Source organism: Rattus norvegicus, chromosome 17 (genome assembly GCF_021556685.1).
Source record: "Rattus norvegicus strain SHRSP/BbbUtx chromosome 17, alternate assembly SHRSP_T2T, whole genome shotgun sequence".
Taxonomy (NCBI): Eukaryota; Metazoa; Chordata; class Mammalia; order Rodentia; family Muridae; genus Rattus; species Rattus norvegicus.
The window spans coordinates 33,584,120-33,605,762 of NC_141550.1; the positions used below are offsets into that span (position 1 = coordinate 33,584,120).

General features: G+C 47.3%; 1 long non-coding RNA gene across 1 annotated transcript; it reads left to right on the top strand.

The window, feature by feature from the left end:
* Positions 1 to 3,427: 3,427 nt before the first annotated feature.
* On the top strand, positions 3,428 to 8,750 carry LOC148000118 (uncharacterized). Its single transcript, XR_015641593.1, has 2 exons — positions 3,428 to 4,468; positions 7,718 to 8,750. It is a non-coding gene; the product is annotated as an uncharacterized LOC148000118 (long non-coding RNA).
* Positions 8,751 to 21,643: the final 12,893 nt, after the last annotated feature.

Below are 21,643 nucleotides of genomic sequence, written 5' to 3' on the forward strand. Positions count from 1 at the left end.
TGTGGCCCCTTTCTTGCTATGAGGCTAAAGCTTGGCTGAAAATGATGAGGGAGAAAGAGAGAGAGAGAAAGAGAGAGAGACAGAGACAGAGACAGAGACAGAGATCCCCCTCACTTTCTCCTGCACAGTAGCTGGCTGCTTTCAAGCTCTTGCCCAAAGCTGAAATCTAGAGGGAAGAGTGTTCCTTGGGAGACTGGTGTGTGTGCATGCAAGTGCATGCATGGGAGTGTGTGTGTGCATGTGCTTGTACCTGTGCATGTATATGTGCCCGCGTGTATGTGTGCATGAGCGTGCCAGGGTGTAAGACAGAGCTTAGAGGACAGCCTTAGGTGTGAATCCTTGCGTTCTACCTTGCTTGTGACACAGGCTTTCTGTTGTTTTCTGCTGTGGATACCAGCCTAGCTTGCCCACCGCTTCCATGAATTCTGTTCCTGTCTCCCATCTTGTCCTCATAGGAGCACTGAGATAACAGACACACACTGCTTCATCCAGTTTTTATGTGGCTTGGGGATCTGAACTCAGGTCCTCTTGTGCAACAAGCACTTTGCCCACTGGGTCATTTATCCAGCCTCTGGGGGGGACAGACTGTACCCATATCAGAACCCACAATCTGAACGTATTGTGCCTTTCTGTAGTTTACTTCTATATTCTAATAACTCTCCAGTGAAAGCATACCATGAGGTTTTGGATGTAATCAGAGGAGCCTTAAACATGGTCTGGGTGTTGACCATATGTAGAAGTCAGCTGAAGTGAAAGTCATAATGTTATTGCCTCGTGTGAGAATGTGGACTTATCTGTGCGACCTGAATGACATGACAGGCGTCTGGACTTTGGGTCATCGACAGTGCAGCAGTATGAAACCTGTGGAGGAGATGAATCACACGTCCTTGGAATTGGGTAATTTGCTTCCTGAATGTCAGAATGTTGTGTTTTGTTTATTTTGATTTTCAGAAATTCCATGAAAACTGATTTGAACGACAAAGAAACAGTCATGTTACCGTCATGCTTTGCCTGTAAACCGTTCACCTTAGACTGGGTGCGAAGAGCTTAAGTGTCTGACAGACCCACAGTCCTGGCAGCTGGAGTCACTATTTTAAGCTTCTTTAACCTGCTTCTCAAAATCCCATGGTCAAGGCAAAAGCCAGATGCTCCGTCATTTTTCCTGCAGCCACCTCACTCTCAGAGTTCCCTGTATGGGACCATGATGGGTACCCTAGTGACAGAATGACACAGAGAATGGAATGGTGGGGGTGGGGTGTCAAGGACAACCTATCATCAGAAATGAGGGCTTGTCTTGTTTCCAGAGATCAGAATGGGTAAAATATCAAGGGGCTGCCTACAAAGAGGAAGAAGCGATGTCCAAGACCGCCACAGTCTCTGCTGCCTCGGGCCTTCACCCGGACACCCAATGGGGGCTGCTAACCGGCATTAAGCTACCTGTTGTTTCTCTCACCTCTCCCCGACACTTTTTTTTAAAAGATTTATTTATTTAATATATATAAGTACACTGTCCGTAGCTGTCTTCAGACACACCAGAAGAGGGCATTAGATCTCATTGCAGATGGTTGTGAGCCACCATGTGGTTGCTGGGATTTGAACTCAGGACCTCTGGAAGAACAGTCAGTGCTCTTAACCACTGAGCCATCTCTCCAGCCCTCCCCGACACTTTTAAAGAAAAGTGAGACATTCGCTACTAAGACACACTGCTTTCCCTGCTTTTGCTTTTCAGGAAAATACAGCTCAGAGAAAAGTAAAAAGCTAAAAAAATACTTCTTTCAAGAGCAAATCAGGTTACCCCCTGTGGCAGGGGGAGCAGCTTTACAGCATGTAGGGAGCCCCAGCAGCTTGTAAACCGACTTGCACACTTTCTAGTTGGGGGAAGTATCTCTTCTCGGGGATTATACCCCAGTGCAAGCCACTTGGCTTGTCTTTCTCTTCAGTACTCCCTGCAATAGAGACGTCACTCTGGCCATCAGCCATTATGCTTGTTAACATACAGTCAATGTTGTGACAAGCCTCGTCTCTGCTACCCCATACACACACCCACTTCCAATCTGTAAGGGCTACCACCTTAAGGACACAGTGAAGGTCAGGTTGAGAGATGTGCTGTTTGGTACCCAAAGCTAGTACCAAAATATTCTACCATCATTCTGGGAATGATGTCTGAGATCCCCACGTGTTCTCGCCTTAATTCTTTATTGGAAGGACATTGGAGGGTGGCTGTCTTATTTCTGTCTTAGCTGTGAATTTTACCACAGAAGCCAGTACTCTGGAGATATGACTGAAAATGTTTAGCAGGACAGTTTTGGAAGGTTAAATGTAAGCAGGCTTTACCTCCTCAGCTGTGATGCTGGAGAATTAACTCCCAGCACCGACCCCCAAGTTCTGTCTCTGTGCCTAGGGGAGATGGACCAGGTCATTGCCAAAAGCACTTCATCTCTCTAGGACTCACCTACAGTGAGTCACGCTCAGATTCTGGACACCCTTTAGTCATTTTGTGACAAACTCTGTAAAGTATCCCACAACCGTTATCTCCCTCTCTATCAGGTAGCTGGTCTCTCCCCACAACTAGCACTTTCACCCTCAGAGGGCCATCATCAGGAGCAGAGGTGACAGCGCTAGTGTGTTTTCTCCCTCTGTCCCACTCAGCTGCACCTACAGATCCAAGATGTAGCAAATGCATTGAAATTTGGGGACAGTAAAACCTCAGGTCTCTTGCTAATGGCTGCCCTGGAAGTTGGCCTCCTGCAAATGGCACAATTGCCTTCCTTAAGTGTCATACAGATCTGAGGACAAATTCTAGATCTTAGTAGCACTAAGTCCAGTTTGCACAAGTCTACAACACTTGTGAAAACAATGTTAACATTAGAGGAAATCAAACATGTGTGGCCACCCGATGTGGTCTTCCCAGTTCTGTCTGTCTGTCTGAAGTTGCTTCACAGTAAATTGCTAGGAAGAGTTCAGGGCATTCAAGCATGTTAAAAGTGAAAGTGATGCTTGAGTATCTATTCCTACAGAGCTTTTCAACGAGGTGCCTTGCCAGGACCAGTCCTGAAAGCAAGAAGGGGTGGGGGAAGGGAGAGCCTAGAGGTGAACAGGTGCTCACATGGTTTCCAATGAGCTTGAAGAGCCTTGGGACTCAGGGAGCCCTTTGCCCCTCATTGACACAGCATCCTCTAGGGCAGTGGTTCTCAACCTGTGGTCACTACCCCTTTTGGGGGTGGCATATCAGATATCCCACATATCAGATATTTACATTATGATTCATAACAGTAGCAAAACTACAGTTATGAAGTAGCAACGAAATACAACATGAGGGGCTGTATTAAAGGGTTGCAGCATTAGGAAGGTTGAGAACCACTGCTCTGGAAGCAGTGAATGCATGCAACATGAAATTAGCATCCTCCCTTCTAGTGACAAGTGATTTGTTTCCACTAACAAAGAGAATATCATGTTTCAGAAGGTCAAAGGCAAAACCTTCAAGCTAGGTCCCATTTCTCTCCTTTTCTCTTTCCTTTTCCTTTTCCTCCAAAGTCTTTGTTAGCCAAAGGGTCCTCATGCTTCCCAGTGCCCTTGAATGCTTGCACCATCTCCTTCCCTTCCTCAGCCTCTCCTGCCAGCCCAGGATACATAGTACGTTAGAGACTAGTATGGCCTAGCATATAAGACCCTGTCTCAAAGAAGGAGAAGAATTAGATAACCCAAAAGGTTACAACTGTAATTATAGTTAGTGTTCCTCTCACAAAGAAACCCCTAGGCCTAGAAATCTTCCTTCACATGTTTTAAGTATTTAAAGAAAAATTAAATTATTTTGAAATATAAATCCCAAAGATGCCTGTGCTAGAGGATTGGTCCCCAAGCAGGGAGTGAACTCTGAAATGGAAGCAGGACTTATGTTAAAATTTAGGTCATTGGGAGTGTGTCCTTGAAATAGATTATAGCACCTCGAGCCTGTCTTTGACCCTGTGCCCATTCCCAGCCATGAAAGAAGTGATGTCTCTCCACCACGTGACAAGCTTTTATAGAGCCCACTCCAGTGGAAATCAATGCACCACGGATAAAGCCCTCCCAAGTGATCCATGGGAAACCTTTCTTCTTTATAAGGTAACTGGGTTTCCTCAGGTGTTTATCGATGTGATGCAAGGCTGTCAGATCTCTCTCAGAACATAGGAGACGACACTCTATGCTCCAGTTCTAAGATCAATGACATGCGCCATTCACTATCTCACCTAACGAGAGGCTAGAGTCTGGTTACCAGTGGCCAGTGACACCAAGCAACCAACCCACAGTCATGGTCTGCTCGTTTGCTTTGGTTTTACAGTTGTCTCCTGAAGATCCCAAGGTACTGCTGTAAGTGGTGTCTAAGTCCGGGCCCAGGAGGAAGACAGGCAAAGTCCTCCTGCAGTCTCTGTTCACAAGAAGCTGGAAAAACCACTCCACCTGCCAGGAAGTGTCACATCTCTGCTTGGTGAGAACTCGGTCACTTTAGGGGCCTCCCGTACGTGTCATGGCTTCTTGGAAGGAGAACAGAATTGGGTCTTCCTAGGGGTGAAGAAGCGGGAGGTGGCACTTGGCCCATCACATGCCCTCCTGGCCGTTATAACCGGTGGCTCTGCTTGATCCCTCACATTAGCAGACCCTCTCTGTACAGCATCACTCTCATAGGCACACATGCCTCACTAGTTCCCTCTAGAAACATTCTCTTCTTTCAGGGCACCCATACACCTGCTGAGTCCCTCAGTTCTCCTCTGTCTAGTCACTCCTTGGATGAACCTGACTCAGCATTCTGACAATTCATCTCGTCTCACTGACTTTCATCAGTTACCTCCAAACTGCAGCTGCCAAGATCACTGTCTCAGGAGCCATGAAATACGGCCCTCCCTAGCTTCCTGGTCAACCTGTGATTCTCCTCCTTACCCTGGCACTCGCTTCTCCTTGTCTCTCTGATCCTGTTCTTGGCAGCTCTCAGGTCTCAATGCCATGACCTTGGGCTCTGTAGCCATGCTTCAGCACAGGTACAGCTCTCAGCAAGCCTCTGATCATCTGATGAGCAGTTACACATGCCCAGGACCTTTCTTGATGCTCCCCTCTGTCCTGTACCCACATCTAACCTTACCACAGCTATGATAATCTCAGAACTTTCCCACAGTTCTCATCCTGTCCTCACTGGCACTGTGGTAGCCTGTCACTGCCCCCTCTCCTACCATGGCCTCCTGACATGTAGACCTTATGTGGTACCCTCTAGAGTAGAAGTTGGCTCTCCACCCAGAGACCCAACCCACAGCCACCTTTGGCACCCAAGCAAAGCTGCTGTCCTGTCAGCCCATCCTATCTCCTCCTTTGCCTCTGCCCCTTTCCTGGGCTCTAGTGACAGTGGCTCCATGCTCTCCTGGCCCTCACTGGAACCACTGACCACATGCCTTCCTGCACTTCTGGATTGTTCCTCCCATCAGGCACGTATGGGACACTTGGGAAATACGACAGGTTCCTGTTGGGTATGAGGACTTGATTTAGGGAAGCTCATTTTCCTCAGCTGTAAATGAGGATTCCCTTCAATACGTTCTAGGCTTCTTTACACAAGGCAGACTCTAGAAAAATGCTGAATTGCTGGAGGAAAACACCAGACTGCCTGGCTCTGACAACTGCAGTCCATTTGCACATAGTCCTGAAAGGGTGACATATAAGACCACGTCATAGACAGAGCTGGTTGCTTCCGAGGATTCTCTGGCTTGCAGATTATGTTTCCTTTTATCCTCTCACATGCAGACCTCATTGAGTTCCCTCAGTGTATGCCTATGTTCTTTTGTGTCCTGAGAGTGGTGTGTGTGTGTGTGTGTGTGTGTGTGTGTGTGTGTGTGTGTGTGTGTGTGCAATTTTAAATAAGATCACTTCTCAACCTAAGACTCGATGATTAAGCTAAGGTCTCCAGCCGTTCATAATTCAGTGTTGAAGACTTAGGCAGCACATCAGCCCCCTGCTTGCCCCACTGCCCTTGGGTTTCCCCAGTGCTTCCAGCCCACTTCAGCCTGCCTTCCACTGAGGGCTTCTTGGTTTCTTGTAAAAGACGAGATTAGAGTAACCCTGACTTCATTCCCACCTCGTTTCATAAACAAGACAGGGAAATGCCAACGCCACGCAGGCCGTTCCTCAAACCACCTTGTTTTTGAGCTCAGCGATGGAAACACACCACTTCCTTCCACTGAGTCAGGCAAAGCCGCGCCTCTTTTTCGAAGAGCCGTGGCAGCTGCCTGTGCCAGCTAAACAGGATTAAGCTCTGTATCACTGTTTCCACCAAGAAAGTTGACTTTCCCAGTGGAACTCATCACTGAGGCTGTGGCTTACGTTTCTGTTGTTGTTTGGTATGAGTTTTTTTTTTTTTTCAATTGCGTAAGTCATTCACTAAATAGGTTAAAGAGGTGAGGAGGATGTGCTGACTGCTCTCCCCAACCTAAGGCAGCCCAGGAGGGCTCCTCATACCCATACCTAGGAGACCATTGGGACCATCTACTCCAACCAAAGATGGGAAGCTGAAATGATGGATGGATACCCCTGTCTGGACAAGACAGGAAGATAGAGCCAAGGAACAGGAAAACCACTTGCAGGATACACACAGCACCTTGTCAACCATGTTCCTCTTGACCACCATCTTTTATATACTGAATGTTGTCTACACGTGAGCTGTCCAGCTGCTTCCGGGAGAATGGGCTCCCATGCCAGCTCCTGCTCGGTGCCGCTGCCCATCTCCCTCACTGCACATACTAACCCAACTAAGTAGCATCTACTTAGGCTTCCTCTTCAGAAGTGCATCTGCCTTGAGCTGGGTCTCCCCTCCAAGACATGCTTTCTCACTCTTCATCTGTCTTCTGTAGGGAGTCAAGCAAGCAAGACAAGTCCTGAGAGTTGTGTTAAAGGGTATTGGAAGCCCTAACCCAGAAACTAAGCAAGTTGTAGGAATTAGACTCTGGGGTGGGAGGCTAAGAGACAGGCTCAAAACATTTCCAAAGAAAATACAGCAGCATTGAATCTGGTGGTCTCTCAGACCCCACCAAAACCTAGCACATTGTTTCCTTGGTTTCCTAAAAGTCTGTGGACCTGGGGCGAGGGGCCTGGCACTTTAAGACAGCTGTCCTATTTCTGATTGGTTCATATCTCCCTAAGGCTCATCACCAGGACCCCATGTTTGGGTTTCTGGTCCCTGAAACCCCACTGCCTTGCTGTTGTGTTGATAAAAAGATAAAGAGGAGGGGGATATGTTCTATGGCGATGTGGTGAGGTATGGGGAAGGGGGTGCCTCAGTGGGCCCATGCTGAGACCTCCCTTCCCCCTGGAGGACCAGCCACACAGTATAGTATAGAATAGAGTTTATTCAAGGCATGTGGGGGGGAGTTAAGAGGGTAGTAAGGGAGAGAGAGAGAGAGAGAGAGAGAGAGAGAGAGAGAGAGAAGTAGAGGTAAAGAAATAGAAGAGTAGAGGCCAGCCATGAGCACATGGAGAGAAGGGGAAGGAGAATGGAAAGAAAAGGGACAAAGGTGGGTGAGAGAGTAGGAGCAAGATGGCAAGAGAGAGCAAGAGGGAGCAAGAAGGTGAGGAGGGGGCAAGCAGCCCCTTTTATAGTGTGAGGCCTACCTGGCTATTGCCAGGTAATTGTGGGGGTGGAGCTGAGACAGAATGCTAACACTTGTCATGTCTGACCTTACAGCGCCATATTTTATTCCAGGTGCCATATCTTGGCATGGTCCACCTCTGGAAATGAGGCGTGGCTCTTCTAGCCTTCACCTGTGGGCTTTTGTTTTCCCTGATCTTCCACTACTGAAACAGCAGAACTGAACGGAGTGGCCAGTAAGCAGGCCAGCTCAGTTGTGGTGAGCTCATTTAGAGGGATTCTAATGAACCTTGCTACTTCAAACTCTGAAAAACCAGAGGAAGAAGAAAAGAAACCAAATCAAAACACAATCATCATAGTCATCTGAGAAGGAAAAACAAGTTGGGTTTCAGAGCCTGTGGACAGGTGGCTGCGTTTCCATTGTCTGCCACTCTGCAACCCTCGCCTTCTCTAGAACCATCTTTTGTTTCCTCCTCACGAGTTGTGGTTTACTCTTTGATTTCAAACTCATTCAACTTCCATTCAGCAAAATCTCAATGAGTATGTTACCAAATCCATTAACCAACTGTTTTCTGCCCTGCTGTGACCTGGACCCCTTGGCTGTGTGTAGCCAAGCCTTGTAGGCTCCATTAGCACCATCTTCCCCTAGACTGGCCCCCCTCTATGCCAGGAGACACTGCCAAGGCCCCATCTCAGGCCCTGGGAAGCATTTGCTCCCTAGGTATAAAATTCCTGTATTACTTATTTTCCTTCATTGAGCACTTGGGCCATCACTGCCTTGACCCTCCCCAGAACACACTCATTGCAGCCCTGAAAATTCAGCCATATATTTTACCTTTTCTACTCAACAGAGAGTGGTATTTGAGGACTCCCCAAATGCCCAACTCTTCTGTAGCAGGACTTATATTGTGCAGACTTGACCACAGCATAAGGGAGATAGGAACATTCACAACAATGAGGCAAAAATACAGAAGCCAAGTCCAAGGCATCCACTGCAGAGTCCAACCTCCAAAATGTCTATTTAGTTTTGGTGTCTAGAGGGTACCAGGGGGAATGGGGGAGCACATATGTGATGTCCCTATTTCTTAAATGTGTTTAATTCTGTTGCAATAAAGCCCAGACTAATGTATAATTCTTATTTAATTAATATATGACTACTTGTATCACATTTTTTTCAGACTATAAAACCCTCAGAAGGCTGAGGCAGAAGGATCACAAGCTCAAGGCCAACCTGGGTTATATAGCAAGATCTTGTTTAAAGAAAGAAGGGAAAATAAAAGGAGAATTAAATGTGCTGGAAGTCCCAGCCCCTCTCACCTTCTCCCACTAGAGGGATAGCCCTGCTCCTAACAATAACACGAGTTTGGCCTAGAACATCAGAGGAAAGTACAGCATCCCATGTCCACTAGGAAACAACTGAGGTGCCCGTTGTGAGCACCAAGGCCAAGGTCCTACCACCACAGAGCCTGGTTAGAGGCTTATGCTGGGAATCAGTTGGGAGCTGGGGTGGGGAACACCTCGGTCAGGTACTCTTGACCTATAAGCAATGAACACAGAAGGCAGAACAGCCGAAGGCTTCTTCCATCTGACCGTCCAGAGAGAACGTCCTCCTCTCCACAGAGGCAGACTTCCGTCCACGTGACAGTTTTGTCTAACAAAGCCTCCTTTGCTTACCGTTGAAATCCCTGTCTTTCTTTTCTGTGCTTCCAGCCTGTGGAATTCAGTCCTTTCTTAAATGATCCATACTGCACCTCACCCAAGGCTACAGACACAGCAGAGGAGTGAAGGCCAAACCCTTGCGGATAATAATCTCTCTCTGGCTCCCATGAAGAATCTTTGAGACTTTGAAGAGACATTTAGGAATTCCATAAGCTAGATGAGTTGTGTAAAACAGCAGCTGAGCTATTATGATTGGTGGTTTATTAATTATTGTTATTGTTGTTGTTATTACTGTTGTTGCTTTTTTATTATTACTATTTGCATAGAAAATGAAAGGCAAATAGTCTAAGACTAAAAGCAAGAGACTGTTAAGGGCCACGTAGCTCCTATAAATGGAGTGTGTTTATCCCAGCAAACATAGAACGATTGCCTATTACGAAGGTCTCAGAGGTGGGACCCAGAGGAAAGGGTTTGTTGGTTTACACATTCCAGTCAGACTCTGTCACTGGAGGAAGTCAGCAGGAACTCAAGCAGGAACCTGGAGGCAGGAGCTGAAGCAGAGTCCAAAGAAAGACCGCTGACTAGCTTGCCCTCTGTGTCTTGGTCAGCTTCCCTTTTGTACAACCCATGACCACCAGTCCAGAGACAGCATCTCCCACAGTGGGCAGGGCCCTCCCACATCAATCATTAAACAAGAAAATGTCCTCACAGACTTGCCTCCAGGCCAGCCTAATGAAGGCACTGTCTCAGTTAAGGTTCCCTCCCCCTGAATCATTCTAGTTTGTGTCAATTTGACAAAAACTGGTGTGAGTTGCATGTCTTTTGAGGGTCCTTGTGATTAATGGCCTGGTTTCCAGGCTGGAGCCATTTGTAAATGATAGAACATTTAGGAGTTAGGACCCAGTGTGAGGTTCTTACATCAGAGGAATATGTCCCTCAAGGGACTGTGGGAATCTCAGCTCCTCCCTAACTTCCTGTGGGAGATGTAAACTTCCCACACACATGCACACACATGCTCAAGTTCCTCCAACCTGAAGTGACTGTGGTAGGAGTTCTTCGCCAGACATGAGCTGATAGAGATACCACACCCTACACCTCCAAGACTGAGCTAAATCAACTGCCCCGGGTATTTTATTGCAGTACTGAAAGCTGACTAATGCTTTGTGCTGACTGACGGAGCCAAATTAAACGTCAGCAACAGAGAATTAAGAAGCCAAGTCCTGTGTTTAGTAACACGGCTTCACTGTCCCACAGTCATGGAAGACCTTTTCTTTTACAAGCAATCAACAAAATTACATTTATACTGTGGTTTCAGCCAGCATACCAATATGCACAGGCACTGGAAGGGAACATTGTTCTTTGGTGGATGTTCAGGATCCCTTCCCAAGAGGGATGGTGCTGAAGAGCCCCGCCCCAGGATATGTGGCAATGAGGAGCCCCTCAAGGTATGGTGCTAAGGAGCACCCCCAGGAGACAGAGATGGAGAAGAGCTTCTAGCTTTTCACTTGTTCCTTCCACCATCGAGATGTCCCTGCACTAAGGAGGCAGGGTGCCCATGAGAAGCAGGTCCCTCCTCCTGGGCCTTGGACTGTGCAGTTGTAACTTGTGAACTACATGTGTTCCACAATGACCACCACCACCACCACCACCCTGGAATTTCCTTCACGATCACTTAAGTGTCTGATCAGGAAACAGGAAACAAATATGGTTGTCACAGAGGCTTCGAAGCTATGGAGGTGACTATGTAGCTGAACGCTGTGAGAGAACTGAAGGAGACCTGTTTCCTAAGACATGTAAACTCTGACTCTGATTTGTTCCTAGGGGTCTAAAAATAGGACTGCGCATATGTGGTTGATTGACCAGTGCTGGATTCACCTGAGATGATGGGTCAACCATGGTTGACCCTATTTTGAGTATGTGTGGTGGGGGAGTGACAACACTCAGGGCCACATCCAAACTCAGGATCCCCTCATTTTTTATCCCACTCCCCTGGAGCCCAGGACTGTCCCTGAATATTGGCAGCCTTGATGCGTCACTAAACAGCCTCCCACCTCTCTCTCTCTCTCTCTCTCTCTCTCTCTCTCTCTCTCTCTCTCTCTCTCTGTGTGTGTGTGTGTGTGTGTGTGTGTGTGTGTGTGTGTATTGGGAGGGATAGGTTTTCACTGCTCTATCCCCTCCCTTCATGCTGTAGCCTCATGGTGAGAAGGAAGTGCCTCCCTGGACATGGTACACCAGGAGAAAGCTGTAACGACCCGTCACAGTGAACCAGTAAAGGGGAAATCGAAAACAGCTGTTCTTACCAGCCTAGTACATGACCCAGGCCTGGGCCTCTCCCAGGAGTGAGGCCAGGTACACCGGCACATCTCCCCTCTTCTGAGCCTGCATCCTGACTGCTCCCACACAGACTATGACTGACTCATCAGTCAGCCCATCCAGAGAGGTTGCTCCAGAACTTCCCCGTAGAGCGTGAAAAGGGCCACTTTCTTAAGATTGGAGCCACAGGGTTTCTTGTGAGATGGTAGAATATGGACGGGGAGGCCTTCAGTTGTTGCCAGGCAAACAGAAACTCTATCCTCATGGGACAGCCCTCTGGTGCCATACTATGATGTGGACAGAGTTCCTAAGGAAAACTGCACATGGTGCGCACCTGCAGTCTGAAAGGAGGTGCTGTAACATCCCTTGAGAGCTTGCAGAAACCCCCACCTTCCAAATCTCACCATCGGAGTACTAAGCAGGGCGCATGGCAGCATTGGAGTGGGAGCTTGGGTGTGGGATGATCAGGCCGGGCCAGCCGATTGGGCTGGGGGAAGAAGGAAAGATGCAGGGACTGAGCTGCGAGCTGGTAGCAGGCAGGTTCCTCCAGTATGTTACTCATGTGTGTGCCCTTGGCAAGGGGAAGGAAAAACTGGCACACTGTGCACCCACATGAGATGACACAAGTCATTTCCTCTCATACTCGGCCTGTTGTAGTAGGTGACAGAGGGAGGGACACTTCAAAAGCATGACGTCTTTCCATGATGTCTCTGAACAGCTGAGACTATCCGGAAAGGGAAATGAAGCTATAGATAGCCACTTAGGTGGCCTGCATGTTCCCGGCTTCCCTAGGCAGTGGTCGGCTGGGATGGGATGCTGGAATCTGTTGTGATGGTAGATGGGGTGGGTGGGGTGAGATGAAGTGGGGTGGGTGGAGTGGGATGGGGTGGGGTAGGATGGGATGAAGTGGGGTGGAGTGGGATGGGATAGGATGAGATAGGGTGGGTGGGGTGGAATGTGTTGGGGTGGGATGGATTAGGGTGGGGTGGTGTGGGATGAGATGAAGTGGGGTGGGTGGGATGGGGTGTGATGGGGTGTGGTGGGGTGTGGGGGGTGTGGGAGGATGGATTGGATGGGATGAGATGGGTTGGGGTGGGATGAGGACGAAGAACACCTTCTGGCTGGCATGAAGTTCAGGGCAAAGACTGTTTGCTAGGAAGATGAGACAAGAAGCAGACGTCTCAGCAGACAGAACCCCCAAGCAGGGGCACTTGGTCCCGGGTGTGCCCACACTACCGAGCCTGTTGTAGTTTGCCTCGTAGCGACCCTTCTCTGAACCACAGATAAGGGGTGGAAACGGAGGTGATGATGTGAGGGAAAGGTGTCTGCCTGACTGGAAAGTGCTGGACAGATGTCAGACACTTCATGGCTACTGCAGCCACAGATCAGAGGTCAGAGGTCACAAAGCCCATGACTGTCATGTCTCCATGTGGCTGCAGTGAGATGATCTTGCACAACAGTTCTCAACAAGCTGACTTCTGAGAACAACTCCTACAACACCCTCTCCTCAGGCTCCAGTTTCCAAGGCCCAGTCTGGCAGGAGTGACCTAGCTACACCCCGTCAGCCTATCATCAGGAGCCTCCTGGGAAATTTTCATTTCCTCATGTTTTCTAATATTGTAAGATACTCTTTGGGGCCATTGCATGGGTGTGGATGCAATATGCACCGAGAAGAAAATGTTATTGTCGGTGGCAGTGGATTGGTAAACGTGCTTGGTGCTTTACTTCGGGAAATAGGAAGTCATTTTTTTTCCTGCTCAATTCAGACAAACCCAAATAAAGGAAAATGATAGATATTAGGATACTGTAATTGCTTAGCACATCTCTCTTACGTAAGAAGTAAGCTGAGCCCTGAGCTTTAAAGGGGGTTTGCTTGGCATGATGTCTAGCCTGTGTTTCCATACAGTCCCGGGGGAGGGAGTGGTAGGAGTCACAAACTCTGGCCGTAAGTAGAAAAAGACTGGATCTGTGATGGATGACTTGTGTGCTGTTCCCTCTACATCAGTTAGTTGAGGAGTGGTGACAGGAAACATGACCAATGCAGAAAAGCGTTTGTGCTTTCTGCAGATGAGCTGTAAAAGGACCGTAAAATATAAGCGTGTGAGGCATCCTGGGATCACTACTGTACACATCAAAAATGGCTAATGATATCAGAACTGTTTTCACAGATATAGAATCAAATCCAAGAAACAGGTCTTAGCTCAAGTCTGTAGTTTGCAGTCACGATAAGTTGCTAGGTACTGACAGCCATAAAGGAGGGGAGGCCAAGACATTGATCTCTCTGCCACACACCCTTGCCCCCACCAACCCAGGGAGTGGATATGCAAACAAAAGTGTTTCTAGAAGACTTAAATGGGTCTTGTTAACTCCTTCACAGAGAACAGGTACAACCTCTGTGCCACTTCATACGTGTGTGTCCATGTGCTATCTATGTCCTCAAGTACACCACATGCACACCGAGGGCAGGGATCCATTGCTCAACACCCTCCTGCAGACGGACAAATGGAGGCATGAAGACCACACAGCCAGGTTGCCAGAGGTGAACCCAGGCTCCCCAACAATCCAGGTGACCTCCTCTTTCTCCTTCACCTGTCAAGAGGGATGGCTGTAATAGTACCTTCCACACTGACCAGTTTCAATAAATCTACTAACATCTTTCAGTTGATTTTCTTAAATCTACCCTTCTAGTCCAGAAGGGAGTTGGGGGGGGGAGAGAAGGAGTGCGAGGAAGGGAAGAAGGGAAGGAATGAGAGGAAAGGAGGGAAGAAGGGGGAGCAGAAGGAGGAGGAGAAGGAGGAAGAGGAGGTAGAGAAGGAGGAGGAGGAGGTGGAGAAGGAGGAGGAGGAGGGGAGAGAGAGAGAGAGAGAGAGAGAGAGAGAGAGAGAGAGAGAGAGAGAGAGAGAGAGAGAAAGAGAGAGAGCACTAACATATTCTAAAAGAATATTGGGCCACCCAGCTTCTGTCAGTTCCACACACTCACAGTTTGGTGCAGGGAAGTCTAGGGAAGTTTCTGAGATATGATTATAGGTCCCTGAGAGTCGCTGTGGCCAGGTGCACCTTTCCCACTGTCATCCTGATGAGAGGCCACCATTTAATTTTGGCTTATTAGGTACAGATTTGAAGAAGGTAAAACAACTAACGGTAAGGAAGCACTCCTGTCCTGTACTTCTGAGGATGTGGACCTCCCCGCAATCCAGGCTGGTTAGAATCTTACCACTACACCTGTCTGAAACTGTTAAAACAACATCCAAAGTCACAATGAGATTGCAAAACAGAGCAGCTACTGTGGGCTCACTATGTGCTAAGGTAAGCTGAGGGCTTACCCAAAAAGGCTGCAGGCAGGAGTCTGTGATGGTCACCCCCCCCCAGGTACATATCAGCATTACTTACAATAACCAAGGATTGTCACATTAAAAAGGGAAACACTGATATGAGGTTGCTAGAGGAGTTAAATCTGTGGAAATGCGGGGAAGAACAGAAATAGCCAGGGGTCAGGGTCGAGGGATGAGGGATGGTTTAACTAAGTGCAGAACTTTAGTTCGGGAAGGGGAAAAGGTCCTGATGGTGGATGGTGGTGAACAAGTCACAGCCACTTGAGTGGCTTTAATTCCACTAAACTGGGTAATTAAAGGTGACTAAGATGACACATTTTAATACGTATGTATTTTAAGAGTTGGACCACACATTTCCTCAGTCTTCAATTCTCTACACACAGCCCGATGCCCTTTACTTCTCTTTAGAGAGGACGTGAGTCATCCTCTTGACCTGCACAACAGTTGCCAGGGAGATCAGGCAAATTCCACATGGCACATCTGTAGCATGACCACATGACACATCTGTAGCGTGACCACATGACACCTCTGTAGCATAGCTGGTATCTTCCAATCCCAGCTGAGGCCATGGCCAGGCTGAGACAGTGGCCAGAAGTCGCTGGTTCTCCTTGCAGGATACCTGGTCTATGAACGGGCCCTGGCTAGGCCATGCCTCTAGGAGACTGTTCTGAAGCGCAACTCCAGGTCCCGACAGAGGATGCAGGTTCCAGCACATGTGAAGAGGTAGCAGAACTGAGAGTATTGATCTTCTGAACATCTGCAGTCTAGCCCTGGGCCCCAGATGCGGCTTCTGTAGCCTTGCCAGCATCCACCCATCAGTGCCTCAGGCTGATAGAGATTCATGTCTCTCCCCTTCTCATCGGTCACCTAATCAAAACCAAATGAGGCTGCTAGCAGGGAACTAGCCTCTAGTGTTTCAGTTCATGCCAGAGGCGATGGCCAAGGATCTGGGGAACTACAGAGCATTTCTAATAACTGAAGAACTGTGTGTGACCCGGGCGTTTTCCCCTCACAAGCTGACAGTTGATCAGCAGAGAATGAAAATGCGATCATAGAAATGAGTCAGAGCTCAGCCTTTTCACGAGGGCCACTCTGCCTCTATCTGACCCCAGGACCACAGCTTCTTCATGTCTTCAGTGCGCATCCCAGCCACAGGGCTCCCCAGGCCAAGGTATGTACTGTCACCTTACTTCATTAGAAAGGGACAGAGTAAACACCTAAAGGATCCCTGTGATCTCGCTACACTGAAGTGACCATTTCTAGCAATGCGATTCTCACTGTGATGATGCACTGTTTACTTTGTGGGCACAATCCGAGGGCTACACAAGTACTACGTCTAGGACCAGCTGACTTCTCCCTGTATGGACTCTTCATATGTCTGGAGATTCTGCCTCTCCCTTTGAGAGACAGAGTTACAGAGAACCCAAGCTGGGCTCTTTCTCACTAAGCTCTTGGTTATTTTAGGCTTATCTCAGTGATTCATCAGTGGAAATTCATCCCCAGTCAGTGAGAGGTCCCTGAGGTATCACCCGAGGGAGACATATCCTATCCCAGCACACAAGCTGCAGGTAGGGAAGAGGTCAGAGGCCCAGAACTCATGTGGTTCTGTGGCTGCTAGACCTGGGCACTTGACACAAAGCCACTCAGAAGCCAGGATTGTCATGAAGGGTGTAGTAAGACTGTGACTGAAGGACTTAGTCTGGCCCGTGGTAAACATGCTGCAGAGAATGTGGGGACTTTAGGTGCAGGAATCTGGGGACTTGTCCACACTGTCTAACTTTTCTTGGGGATGTAGGAACAAATGTCCATTTATCCCAAAGAGAGTGACAAAAAATATCCAATGTATGGCTAGCTTAGTGAACCAATGAGTTTGTTGTTACAGTCAGGAGTGACTCAAAAGCAGCTAAGCCACCACAGCATGAGTGACAACTTACAAAAACTGCACCCCTGGCACCACCTGCACAACTTACACTAGGGAGTCCTCTCTCCACAGTTCTTACTGCTCATGTGTCCTTAGGGTGGGGGTCCCTGAGCTACTTGCAAGTTCAGGACTTCCTGAGACTTGTGAGTTTTCCCTTCCTGAGTCTGACAAATTGTTTACTTCTTAAGTCTTAATGAGCCTCCCTCTAGAACAGACAGTTGCAACTGGGAGAAAACAGCTATTTGCCAGTCTCAGAAGAGAGAAAGCAATGGAAGAAAAGTCTAAAAGAAGCTGGTACCATAGGCAGAGAACACAGGCTGGGGAATGTTGGTCTCCAGTCCTCACCCTTCCTGCTGCCCCTCAATACACCACCTGATAGGTATCACTAGCCTAATATCCTTTGGTAGATGTGGAAACTCACCAAGTAGAGGACATTGCCCTGAGGAGAACCAGGATTCTGTAAAAACTAAGGGGAGTGGGGTGTGGTAAACTCAGGAAGGGAGGGGGAGGGGAGGAAAGAATAAGTTTGTAACCAGCCCCGGCCAGGATTCCCAGTCTCCAACAACCAGTAAAAGACTTCGCACTGGATAATGCTCTCAGCTTCTGAATCCCAGAAGAGACCAGCAATTGTGTTTGATGAGTGGGTGGGGGTAAGAGAGTAATACTGACTGAACTTTTGGTGACACAAACTGTGAGGCCCTCCATGTTCAGCCTGTCCTTACCTTTCTTGACCTTGAAATGTTGATGTTCCAAAGTTGTCACAATATCGCTCCTCAATTTTTTGCTTTTCCCCATGTAAGTTTAGGATTGGCAATTTCTAGGGACATTATTAGAAAAATGAACACTATGGCCACCCTTGGAAGGGAAAAGGTCCCCCCCACCCCCGCCTTCGGCTCTGATGCCACTAGAAAAACCTACTTTTGATGTAGGCTGAAAGAGAGAGAGGAAGGGAGGAAGGGAGGGAGGGAGGCAGGGAGGGAGGGAGGGAGGGAGGGAGGGCGGGCAGAATAGAAAGGAAAGGAAAGGAAAGATAAGGAAAAAGAAAAGAAAAGGAGGAAGGAACAAAGGAGGAAAAGAAGGGAGGGATGGAGGGAGGGAAGAAGGAAGGAGGGAAGTATGAGTGAACATTCCAAAGTGATTTTTCTGCTATGTATGTGCAGGTTACTGCCTCCGGTAAGACCTAGGCAGTCATTTTTAGGACGTCCTCTTAATGCGCTTTGAGACAAGTTACCACCATCCCAGCATTCACCAGTCTGTTCTCTCTTTGTCATCCTTTGGCTCTTTTCAGAATGCCACAGCCATAAAGTCATGCATTGGAAGTCCAGTTTCATTCACTTGAAAATGGACGTTAAGATGAATTCATGCAGCCAGGTGTTGTTCATGTATTCCCTACTCCTGGTACTCGGGAGGCTAAGGCAGGAGTTTCAGGTTAGCCTGTCTCAAAATAGCCAAAGAAAAGAAACATCAACACACGTGTATGTGAATATTTTGCTTCTCTTAGTAAAATTCCTATAGGAAACAGGAACAAGGACTTTATGAAAATATCCTCACCCTTGGATTCTTGAGTTATTACTTTGTTCTTTTTTTTTAATTCTGTGAGATTCTGTACACGTTTTGATCATATTCATCATCTCTGCTAACTTGTCCCAGATCTCCAATCACCCAACTTTGTATCTTTAAAAAAAAATCAACATGTATTTGTGTGTCCCAGATATCCTTGGGTGTGTGATATTTCACCAGATTGTGGTGTGTAGGATGATGTCACAGGTGAGGCAGGTACAGGATAGAAGGAGGCCTGTCATTGGAGGAGAAGGAAGGATGGGTGGGAGAGAAGTTTGAAGGAAGAGGAAGAGACTAAGGGAGAGAGGAGGAGACAGGAGAGAGAGAGGGGAGAAGCCATGGCAGGTGATGTTAAGATTCTGCTCTGTGTATTTTACAGGTTGTTATCAATGTTCCTAAGGGATGGAAGGTACCGGGCTTTGTATGTTTAAGTGGGCAATTATATCTTACCAATTGAACCTAAGATTATTGTGTTATGTGTTCTTTTATGTGAGGGTTTGAGTGTAGGAAAATGTGCGGCAGGGATATGTTTCCGCCAAGATATCTAGCAGATATCTGGGCACCGCAGCTTGGACCTAGCAGGGTAAAAGACACCCTTACTTTTTATAATTTATATATTTTTACAACAACAGTGGTGGACTTCCAGGGAGTCACAGTCTTAGAGGAAAAATGTCTCTCTCCAAGCACCTAACAATTGCCAACAGCTCCACTGATGGGGTGGGATTTTTATGCCCAACTCTCATCTCCATGCTAAGATTGGCTTGGTCTCGCATAGGTCTCATGCATACTGTTGTAACTCCTGTGAGTTCATATATGTCTGCCCTGATGGGTCCAGAACACACTGTTTTCTTGTAGTTATCCTATGGCTCTTCCAATCTTCCCATCTCCTCTTCCAAAATGATCTGGAGCCTTGGGAGGGGGAAATGAAATACACACACACCACACGCACACACACACACACACACACACACACACACACACACACACACACATCTATATATCTGAGAATTCTGGGGTCTCATTCTCTGCATCCTGACCAGCTGTGTTAGTCTCTGTGTTAGTTGCTATCTACTGCAAATAGAAGCTTCTCAATGGGGCTTGAAAGATGCACCAATCTATTTGTGTAATGTTGTCATTAGGAGTTGGTTTAATACTATATCCATGTTTCAGAACAATAATAGTAGGTTCTTCACTAGTGCCCATAGGCTCTTGGTAGGATTAATGTGTTAGATATGGGTTTCAGCTCATGGAGCTGGATTTAAATCCATTTAAAAGTGAGTGGTTACTCCTATGTCTTTATGCCCTTATTGTGCCAGTGAGCATGTCTTGGTGGAGTTATTGTAACTCGCTAGGAAGAAGCCACCTGAAACTACTTTTGGTGGAAATTCCCTCTGGCTCTGAGGTTGAGTAGACTTCTTTATTTAGTGAGTAGGACTAAGGCCAAAGACGTAACATAGAGTCCAGTGGACACCACTGAGGAGTGGAACATCTCTAAAGCATGCTTATAGCCATTCAGGTCATAGTCAAAGCAACTGCAACACAGAAGTCCTGGGACAAGTATTCTACTTGTGTCCAGGCTCCCCATCTCCAACCCAGTACATTTCTCAGGTGTCAATCATGGTAGTGATACCATTTGGGGCACCAACTCATGTGCTGGGTAAGTGTGGCCCCAGGAACACAGGAGGCTGAAGTTGATATCTTATCTTCATAACATGTGGGGCTCTTGGGGATGTCCCTTACATTGAAGCAGACCAAGGGTACATCAGCAGATATTCACCTCACGGATTACAGTAAGAACAGAACAGGAAATATCAGGAGGCCAGGGCAGAGTGAAGCTAGTATCTGACACACAACAGCTGCTCACTTGCGTGGGACCCCCATTTTGTTCCTAATATTCTCCTTGTATTTTTCTTCCCAGTGTTATTTCCTTTTTCATTCACTCTTTGCCTTCCCGTGTGTTTGGTTTATTTGAATTTTCCTCCTATTAGTGGATTGTTTCTTTGACTTTTACTTTAGCAACTGATTCATGGGACTACTTCCTTCAATAAAGTGAAGATGACTGCACGGTATTGTGCATGTCTGCACTGTACAACTCTAGGGATGTCCTTACATTGTAATCGCCATTAATAAATGTACACATCTACTGATACTTGTGTATGTGCTTGCTACAACTTTGTGGTGACTGGCTATACAATTGATTTAAAAAATGTCTTGTTTCTATACTAGCCCAGCTAGGCTAATAACTGCCTTGATTACAATCAACCAGAAGTGTAGACAGCGGACTTTCTGGTTTAGAGCAGCTTCAGAGTTTCAGAATAATTATTCACAGCACAGAATGTGAATCCTCTCTGCACACTGTGGGATCTGACTGCCAAATTGTCATGCTGAGATAGTCAAGTCACTGTCTTCTGCACAGAGCAGTGTTCAGTGTGTGCTTGTTTCCAATTGACCTTACTGAAGTTACAGAGCACTGCTGATCTCCGCCATTGTGAGTCCTGGATAACCAAAAGGCAAGTCAAGAAAGTATGTGTCTGGAAGCTTCCAGGTGAACACCGCTCAACAATGAAAGACCTCGGCATACTGTGGAGGGCCAGATACCTGCAGGTTGCTGCTGGACATCTGCTCTGGTGGGGTTTCCAGGGATGGTTTCTCACCTGAGAAAATCTGGACACAAAGATAGGATGTGATCTTAAGTCTCCATAGGATTCAGAAGTCAGAGCTGTGACTCCTAATTACACACTGAATCCTAATCTTTATAGCCCAATAGGACAGTAATAGTCACTGGTCACATATGAATCCTGAGGACTTGATATACACCTGGTATGCATGAAAGTGTGTGGCAAGTACAAAAAGATAAGGTAACCCAAATTCCTGATAATTAAATAAATGTGAGCTGTATGTACGTATGTATTATGTATGTATGTGTTATGTATGTATGTATTCATTTTAAGACCTGCTGGGAAATTTGCCATCACAGAGGCAGTTCACTCTGGCAACTTGAATTGTGTTTGTCTATGAAAGTCCCAGAGTGAGTTCTGTATTCAGGATGGGAAGAACATGGCATGGTCAATGGAAACTTGAACCCTCAGCCCCATCAGTTCCGTGGCCTAGGAAGGCCCCATATCTACCTTGCGCCTATGCTTTCTTTTCCTTTAAAGGTGTCAGGAAGCCCCCTGATGGCTCCTGAGTTTAGGTAAGCCACAAGATAGATGCCCTGTTTCTCCTCCTTCCCTGTTTCTCCTGGTGGTTTGAGGT